This window comes from Lycium barbarum, chromosome 4 (genome assembly GCF_019175385.1).
Source record: "Lycium barbarum isolate Lr01 chromosome 4, ASM1917538v2, whole genome shotgun sequence".
Classification (NCBI taxonomy): Eukaryota; Viridiplantae; Streptophyta; class Magnoliopsida; order Solanales; family Solanaceae; genus Lycium; species Lycium barbarum.
In genome coordinates this window covers 142,257,765-142,268,003 of record NC_083340.1, presented here as the reverse complement: position 1 = coordinate 142,268,003, position 10,239 = coordinate 142,257,765, and the positions used below count along the sequence as shown (strand labels likewise).

The window sequence follows — 10,239 nt, the reverse complement described above, 5'->3', positions numbered from 1 at the left end:
GGGTAGGGATGTATGACCATAGCCTCGAATTGGAATAGTGCTACCATTACCAACAATGATTCCAGAATTATTGCTCAAATTAAAATAAGACGTGAGAGTACCTGAGTTGGCAGTTATGTGGGAAGTCGCTCCGGTGTCCATGTACCAATTATCATCTGGTTGATGCATGGACAGAGTGTGCATGGCTGTCTCCACGTCTGTTGGAGTGTACCCAGAATAGGACGGACCATGCATGGAATAGGCCTGCTGAGGTCGTGGACCCACACCGAGAATGCCGCTGTCGGGCCGTGGCGTCGTGGGACGCTGCTGCCACGGCCTTGTCGGATACGGGCAGGGGGGCAGTGGCCACTGCTGTGGCGGCCAGGCAGGCCAGTAGTAGCCCCCTGCCGGTGGCTGTCCCGTCGGTCACTGGCCGTGGCTGGTCTGTCCGCCGCCGCCGCGGCCGGATTTCCCGCGGTTGTTGTTGTTATTGCTCTCCTTTCCCTTGTTCCTGTTGGAATTCCTGCCACGATTATTATCACGACGGTTAGTTGAATTATTGGTACCGTCAGGTGGCGGGGAGGGAGTATCATTATCAACAAGTAGAGCCGCGGGCACGTTCCTTGGCTGCGGTGTCTTCGAGCTTGAGTCTGGAGCACACTTCAGAGAAAGAGGGCAGCACATCCTTCTGCTGGATGGTGGTGACAAAGTGTGCATATGTCTCCGGTAAGCCTGCACGGAGGCGCAAGACCATACGTTGGTCGGATACCGGCGACCCTACGTTGGCAAGCTGATCCGTGAGTGACTTCAACCTATTATAATAGGCCATAACCGAGCCGAAATCGGCCATTTTTGTGATGGTGAATTCAGTTTCAAGGTACGCTGCCCTTGAGTGCTTGTTATCTTGGAAAAGTTAAGCAACTTGATTCCAAGCCTTTTCCGCAACATCATCCGCCACCAGAATAGAGGTAAGAATATCATGGGATACGGTGGCGTATATCCATTGAAGGACCACTGCATCTAGCCGTTTCCAGAGCGGAAGATTAGCCGCCTTCGTTGCGTTGTACGCAGTGAGTTCAGTGGTGTCAGTTGGTGGTATGACGTGCTCAAGTACGGAGTGGACACGGGCTAGAACTTTGAATAGTGTCGCCCATTCGTGATAATGGCCGGTTTCCATGTCTAGAGTGATTGGTATTAAAGATTTCACATTCGTGACGGTTAAAGCAGAATGAAATTTTTTGTTATCAGCCATTGAAGAGAGAAGAGGGAGGAGGAGGGGGGGGGGGGGGGGGGGGGGGGCGGGCGGCGGCTTCGGCTAGGGTTAGGAGAGAGGGAGGTGGACGGCTAGGGTTTAGGATGCTAGGGTTTTTAGGAGAAACCTAGTCTGATACCATGTAGGAAATCAATTCGTAATTTGTATTGATGTATGAAAGTCCTTATATACAAAGTAGATATCTAACTATCAGCATAATACTGGGCTAAATTATAGGACCTAATTTACTATACATAAGGAAGATATCATGCCTAATATATGAAAGGATTATCCTAATATTTACAATATTTACGTAGACTATTAGATAGTCTATCAATAATGTTAAAGTTCTCTAATAAAGTTCATGTTTCCTTAATAATTAGAACTTGAAGATGCAAGCACGTTGATACGTATCAAGGAATTTTAGTTTACTGTTTTCTTAACTTAAGTTTTCTATTTGTGTTTCATTCCCCTATTTGACTTAATGGGTATTTTAATGGATTAAATAAGTGTACAAATGCTTGCATCATATTAGTGTGAATGGTTTATTACCTGATTTGTTATACTGTAATGGATGTTTGTTTTACTATTTGTTATTGGATAATGCATGAGGACGATGAAAAATGGGCCATGGTCTTGGCATTGAGAAGAAATTAGTTTAGTCATTGTTTCTTTAATAAATTAAATGGATCAGAAATAGTGGTATATAACGTTTTCTTCTTTTGGGCCGAATTGATTTATGGCCTAGCTAATTATTTAAATGTGAGATGAACGAGATGATGTGTGAATTATTTTATATTTAAATGTGAGATGAACGAGATGATGTGTGAATTATTTCAAACCCCGTTGTCAAAGAAAAAGAAAATAGTGGAAAAACCAATTATAAGGGAGCGAGATAGGTTGGGAACATGTTTCAAAACCCGTTGTCAAAAGAGTGAAGATTAACCAAATAATAATAAGTCTCAGATTTAGAGACAAATAATTGCTTTTAACGCTAGATGGGCTTTAGGCACGTTTCAAGATGTTTGTTTCGATTAAGAATGCGGTTACACATCTTATTTCGAGACGCTTTAAACAACTCAAGGATGCGGTTACGCGCCTTGGCCAATCTCGTTTTAATAATTAATTTTGTTTCAATTGAGAATGCGTTTACGCATCTTATTTTGAGACACTTAAAAGATCCGGAATGCGGTTACGCATCCGGGTTAAGACTAATAAAAGTTCAACAATAAAAAGTACAAGCAAATCAAGGCTCGGGACAAAATTTATCCAAAAATAATTTAAGCTAAGTATAAGTCGATAAAGCGACCGTGCTAGAACCACGGGACTCGTGGAATGCCTAACACCTTCTCCCCGGCCAACAGAATTCCTTACCCGGTCTTTTGTTTTCGCGGATCAATAATAAAAGAGTCATTTCCTTTTGATTGAGATTCATAAGGTGACTTGGAACACCAAAACTCAATTCCAAGTGGCGATTCTGAATAAATAAATAATCCCTTTTCAAAATGTCACTTCAATTGGAAAAACCTTTTACTAATAAAAACCTTCGTGTGTTTATTGCGCGGGGACGAAAAAAAAGGGGTGTGACAGACAGCGCTGCCTACACGCGAATTAGCTTCCGAGGTTGAGCAGTCTCAATTTCACTACAGGATTTGCGAATGAATGCTGGGCTGGGCCACCTCGAATGGCGTCACAAGCGCCTTCAAAGACTTCAACCATCGTCGTCAAACACGAAAATTCACTTACGGCACGCTAGTGACACGACAAAGAAAAGAAATGAATGGAATAAAAACACCAAGAGGAAAAAAAAAAAGAATTTTGAGCCAACAAAAAAGATTTATTTTCATAAAAAAATTTCCCCTCGAAAAAAAAAAGAGAAACTACTCCCTCATCTCTTTGCTTCTCTTCCTCACGAGTCACGACTCTGCCATCCATACAAACAAAGAGCAGCTTTTGTCGTAGTCTTTTACTCTATTGTGTGATTATTAGTTTGGCCAAGATAAATAAATTAGATGGCCTAATTAATTTGTAATTATATTTAAATTCAACTCTTGTATACGTCACTTGAGAAACACACGTTTATAGTGTGTACACTTGCATAAACAAAGATATTTTAAATACAAATTAAAGTGTTGTGGTTTTAAGGATATTAATCCCATTACATAAAAAATCTAATACTTCGACTGTTTCGATCATGTTTGTCACTTTCAAAGGTATGTGTATTTGTTGGGTGTGCAAAGGAAAAAAAAAAGACACTACATATGAGGTGTAGGCATACTGCTAATAGTGTGAGAGCTTTCCGAACAAACAACACAGGTTTGGTGTTGACGCCCAATTTTGTCTCGTCCTTCTTCTAATTTATTTTTCTTGAGCTTACAAATCACTGATACTTTAAATGCATTTATTTATCTATTTTCCCTCTCAATTCAGAGTCAATCGCTATCTTTTTATCATTAATATCTTTACTAGTATTTAATATTATTATTTTCATCATTGTTGTCGTAAAAAGAAAAATCATCTTTTATGCCTTTACTTTTGCTTCAAAATTGATCAAGTAATATTTTCTTCCCATAAAAATATTGTTTTCATACATTGAATTAAAATTTTAGTCTTTATTTTATTCCCTTGAACATTCATTATCAACAACATACTGCTATCTAAACTTTAGAGATTTATCTTAATACATAATATATTCAATTGCTGGAATATATTCACTAAATATTCAAGTTTAGGGAGGCACATATGCATTAAGCCATAATTAATATGTGGCATCATTAAGATTTAAGATTAACGCAGAGTAACATAGGTGAATTTAAAGGATTTAGTAATTCTGAAATAAATCTATTGTGTATCATCATATTATAAGTAAAGAAAACTAAAAACATCACGCCAATTTAGGGGAATATTAAAATTGAATAGGATAACAGGTGTTTTTTTTTTAAATCAGCTCGGCCAAACTGCTTGCCGGCAGTTTGTCCGCATAGATCTCAAAAAAATTCGCAAAATAAAAACAAATCGCATAAAACGGACATTCCAGCGCAAAATTATGACCATCTAAAGTTTGACCACTTTACCACTAGTTTTTCTCCCTATATTTTTTAGAATTAAATTTATTTCAAAATAAAGTTATGTCTTGATTAAAAAATAACACGCTTAAATCAAAACCTTAAAAAAGAAAACTTACTTCGGGTACCTTTTCAACTCCTAAACCGACGATCCGAACATTTACGTATTCTTGATGTATTGAGCCTACATTATAGTACGCAGAAAAAAAAATCAGGTTCTATATAAAATATTGACGTTTCGGAGTCATGACACACTACTAATCGTTGGTCAAAGTATGGAAAAAACACTAAGTGTTGCAAAAAAAAAGATATACTAAAATAAGATGTTGCGATTTTTTATGGAAAAAAACACTGAGTGTTCCTTAAGTGTGTTATTTTTTAATGCGCAAGCTATCAGAAAATATGTCGAATAATAGAAAATTGCAAACAGATTCCCACCTTACACCTTATAATATCGAGTTCAAAGGGCATATGCATTGCTATCAGTTATATTGGATCTTCAATTAGAGCAGATTGAAAATTTACACTTTTATATCTATAAATTCAAAATCTAATACTTTTCGTACTTTTAATAATTTGTCATATACATATAGATATATATTCCTGTTTTGCCTACCCTTATAAATTGTGATGCTTGGACTCTGTTCCAATCGTGAAGGATCTGTAATGCAAATATCCTACTTTTGTAATATTTGTGGCATGAAATAAAAGAACATTCAGTCTCTATAGAGATGGATGACTTTTGATTTTTTATTTAAAAAGAAAATAATATATATATATATATATATATATATATATATATATATATATATATATATATATATATATATATATATATATATATGTATGTATTGTCATGATGGCGCTAAATTCAATTGAACCTAATTATTATACTCTTCATTCGTAAAAGGTGTGGCCCTTTCCCGAACTCTGCTAACACGGGATACTTTGCCCACCAGACTGCCATTCACAAGCGCATTCAAAGTCTTCAACCATCGTCGTTGAACACGAAAATTCACTTACGGCACGCTAGTGACACGACAAAGAAAAGAAATGAATGGAATAAAGACACCAAGAAGAAAAAAAACAAGAATTTTGAGCCAAATAAAAAGATCTATTTTCAGAAAACTTTTTCCCCTCGAAAAAAAAAAGAGAAACTAATCCCTCATCTCTTTGCTTCTCTTCCTCACGAGTCACGACTCTGCCATCCACACAACCAAAGAGCACCTTTTGTCGTATTCTTTTACTCTGTTGTGTGATTATTAGTTTGGCCAAGATAAATAAATTAGATGGCCTAATTATTTGTAATTATATTTAAATTCAACTCTTGTATGTCACTTGAGAAACGCACGTTTATAGTGTGTACACTTGCATAAACAAAGATATTTTAAATACAAATTAAAGTGTTGTGGTTTTAAGGATATTAATCCAATTACATAAAAAATCTAATACTTCGACTGTTTCGATCATGTTTGTCACTTTCAAAGGTATGTGTATTTGTTGGGTGTGTAAAGGAAAAAAAAATGACACTACATATGAGGTGTAGGCATACTGCTAATAGTGTGAGAGCTTTTCGAAAAAGCAGCACAGGTTTGGTGTTGACGCCCAATTTTGTCTCGTCCTTCTTCTAATTTATTTTTCTTGAGCTTACAAATCACTGATACTTTAAATGCATTTATTTATCTATTTTCCCTCTCAATTCAGAGTCAATCGCTATCTTTTTATCATTATTATCTTTACTAGTATTTAATATTATTATTTTCATCTTTGTTGTCGCAAAAAGAAAAATCATCTTTTATGCCTTTACTTTTGCTTCAAAATTGATCAAGTAATATTTTCTTCCCATAAAAATATTGTTTCCATACATTGAATTAAAATTTTACTCTTTATTTTATTCCCTTGAACATTCATTATCAACAACATACTGCTATCTAAGCTTTAGAGATTTATCTTAATACATAATATATAAAATTGCTGGAATATATCCCCTAAATATTCAAGTTTAGGGAGGCACATATGCATTAAGCCATAATTAATATGTGGCATCATTAAGATTTAAGATTAACGCAGAGTAACATAGGTGAATTTAAAGGATTTAGTAATTCTGGAATAAATCTATTGTATATCATCATATTATAAGTAAAGAAAACTAAAAACATCACGCCAATTTGGGGGAAAATTAAAATTTAATAGGATAACAGGTATTTTTTTTAAAATCGGCTCGGCCAAACTTCTTGTCGGTAGTTTGTCCGCATAGATCTTGAAAAAATACTCAAAATAAAAAAAAATCGCATAAAACGGACATCCCAGCGCAAAGTTATGACCATCTAAAGTTTGACCACTAAATTTCTAGTTTTTCTCCCTATATTTTTTAGAATTGGATTTATATTCAAAATAAAGTTATGTCTTGATAAAAAATAACACGCTTAAATCAAAATCTTAAAAAACAAAACTTACTTCAGGCCCCTTTTCAACCCCGAAAACGACGATCCGAACATTTACGTATCCTGGATGTATTGAGCCTACATTATAGTACGCAGAAAAAAATATCAGGTTCTATATAAAATATTGACGTTTCGGAGTCATGACACACTACTAATCGTTGGTCAAAATATGGAAAAAACACTAAGTGTTGTAAAAAAAGATTTACTAAAATAAGATGTTGCGATCTTTTTATGGAAAAAAGCACTGAGTGTTCCTTAAGTGTGTTATTTTTTAATGCACAAGCTATCAGAAAATATGTCGAATAATAGAAAATTGCAAACAGATTGCCATCTTACACCTTATAATATCGAGTTCAAAGGGCATATGCATTGCTATCAGTTATATTGGATCTTCAATTAGAGCAGATTGAAAATTTACACTTTTATTGTAATAGCCCAGTATTTTTCCAAGTGTCTTGAATTACTTCCTTATTCATAGTTTATTTAATTTTGGCGGTCTTATACCAAAGCAGATAATTATGAAATAGATTCATATAATATGTATGTAGATATATTTAGTTGTATATATTTTATGAAAAGACAGTTAAGTGAATAAGTGGGTTAGGCCATTTCTCTGGTTGTTGGCCACGTTAATAATAGTGAAGACAAGAAAAGTTTAGATGTGAGTTAATAATTCCCCAATGGTTAGAGGGACCCACGGCTATGATTAGTGGTAGATTGATTGATGGTGGGATTTTAAATAAGACAAGATAGGGTTTAAGTGGGAAAAGAAGTGGGCAGGCTCACTCTTGTTTTTTCTGCCATTGTTTGTATATGTATACGTGTGTAAGTGTAAATTGGTGAATTTAATTAATGATAAAATATGTTTAAGTGGGAAAAAAAGTGGGGCAAGCCCACTCCCTCTTTCTTCTGCCAAGGCATTATAACTTTGGGTCTCTTTCTTGGTTTCGGACGAGAGAAAGTGCCAAAGTGGCGTGGAGAGTTGGAAAGAGTGGAAATTTCATTTGCTGTATCCAGGTATTGTACTTAATTCCATTCCTTAGTTAGGTTTGATGAACTGAAATAGGATGACTAGTATAAGTAATTCATACTGAATAATGCCAATAACCTATCTTTGAGGGACAAATTAATTATGGAGTCATGATTGTGTTTCTTAGGCCTTGGCAATTGAAATGGTATTTATTAAGAGACAATACCTTTCTGGATTGCAATTTTTCTTTGCAGGGAATTCATTTGGCTTTGGGGGAAATAGCATTAAATATTATTTTAATATAAGAAGCAATTATTATGCAAACCTTGGAGGGACCAAATAGCAGTAGATTGAAAGTGGGTTTTCAAAGTGTTGAATTTGTGCAATTCTCGTGCACTGTGAATTGGCTTAGGGGGAAATAGCATTAAATATTATTTTAATATAGGAAGCAATTATTATGCAAACCTTGGAGGGACCAAATAGTATTAGATTGAAAGTGGGTTTTCAAAGTGATGAATTTGTGAAATTCTCGTGCACTGTGTCAGTGCCAAATTTTTATTTCAATTATTTCCTTCTTTATGTATTACGGTTATGTCTATTTGGAGACTATATCATATTTTGAAATTTGTTTATTAGAAGTATTATTAAGATACAATTTGATCATTCTATGGAAATTATGAAATTTAGTATAAAATATTGACATTGAACCTGTAGTTTACAAATTAGGAACATGAGATTTGACCCATTAACTTGGACCCGTTATTTATGATATTGAATAAATTGAGGCTATCGGAAATCGTTCGAAGAGAATTTGGCATTTCGGGAGAGACTGCGTTCCGGTTATAAGGCAAGTGAGGCTTAAACTCTTAGTTTACTTGCTTTTCATAAAAAGTATATGGTTGTGTTGTATGTATGCATTTAAACCGTTCAGTTCGTGTGAGTGGGAAAGCATGATCTAAATTGGATAATTTCCAAGATTCTAAAGTAATGACCGTATGAGTCCTTTAGCGTAAATTCGCTTAAATAGATACTATTTAAATAAATGTAAAGTTTGGAAATGGTATTGATTGGATGTATGTTCCACTTATCGTATTTTTAGAGGAGCATACTTCCATAGGTCCCATTGATGTTCAGTGAGAGATTGATGCTAGAATCTTAAGTGACCCGGGTAAGATGGGGGTAAAAAATACCCTCTCCTGAAGACGGGGTAAGACATAGACAAATACGTACTCTGTCCCGTAAGCGTAGATTCAGATTCAATTTATTTCATCTATTTCTTGTCCGGGTAAGATGAGGGTAAATAATGCCCCTCCGGAAAACGGGGTAAGACATAGATAAATACGTACTATGTCCCGTGAGCATAGATTCAGATTTAGAGTACTTCATGTTTTGGCTGGTTGTGCTTCATGATTTTAGCTTTAGCTTCAGTGTTTGTATATATTTAATATACTTGTACTGTGTAATTTCTTTTATGCATTATCAGGGATTTCAAAGACTTGCCCCAGGGGTAAGCTGAGAGTGTCGATGATCTTGCTGGGTCTTTTAGACTCACACTTGTTGATGTTGTATATGTGCAGGTGTGGTTAACGGTGACCAAGTAGCCGATACTTGATTCATTCCAGCTTTGTTCAGTCCAGTAAAGTAGAGGTGAGCCACCATTAGATCATGGCGGTCTCTTCTTCTTTAGTTGACTTAGTAGTATTCCGAGCTTCGTCTTGTACTTTTCTATTCAGACTAGTAGTTCCATGACTTAAACATTTTATGGGGTTTATGGGCAAGACTCAGTATTTGTATTTTCGCTTCCGCACTTTTCGTTATATCATGAGACTTTGCGTATTATTCATTTTATTCATTAATTTTCGCTTGATTAGCTTAGAGGGTTCGTCTTACGGGTAGAAGCTCGAAACGTGCCCGGTCACGGCCTAAGTGTCAGATTTAGGTCATGACATTTATGTCTATAAATTCAGAATCTAATACTTTTCGTAGTTTTAATAATTTGTCATATACATATAAATATATATTCCTATTTTGCCTACCCTTGTAAATTGTGATGCTTGCAGTCTGTTCCAATCATGAAGGATATGTAACGCAAATATCCTACTTTTGTAATATTTGTGCCATGAAATAAAAGAACATCCAGTCTCTATAGAGATGGATGACTTTTGATTTTTTATTTTAAAATAAAATAATATATATATATATATATATATATATATATATATATATATATATGCCTTGATGGCACTAAATTCAATTGAACCTAATTATTATACTCTTCATTCGTAAGGGGTGTGGCCCTTTCCCGAACTCTGCTAATGATAACGTCCAAATACACTCCTCAAAGAGAAAGTGTACACGGTCGTATGCAATATATTTACCCAACTATGAGTCGGGGTCGATCCCACAGGGAACAATATGCTAGGCGATTAAGAAAGTAAGGAACTTTCACCAACTACGCTAAAGCCAAACGATAAATAATATTTTGGGTTTTTGAGAAAATTATAACTACCGCGGAAATGTAAAATTACC

General features: G+C 35.2%; 1 long non-coding RNA gene across 1 annotated transcript; it reads left to right on the top strand.

The window, feature by feature from the left end:
- The first annotated feature begins 7,556 nt into the window (after positions 1-7,556).
- LOC132638754 (uncharacterized) lies at positions 7,557-9,549 on the top strand. The gene is made up of 2 exons (XR_009581874.1): positions 7,557-7,757; positions 9,288-9,549. It is a non-coding gene; the product is annotated as an uncharacterized LOC132638754 (long non-coding RNA).
- The last annotated feature ends 690 nt before the right edge of the window (positions 9,550-10,239 follow it).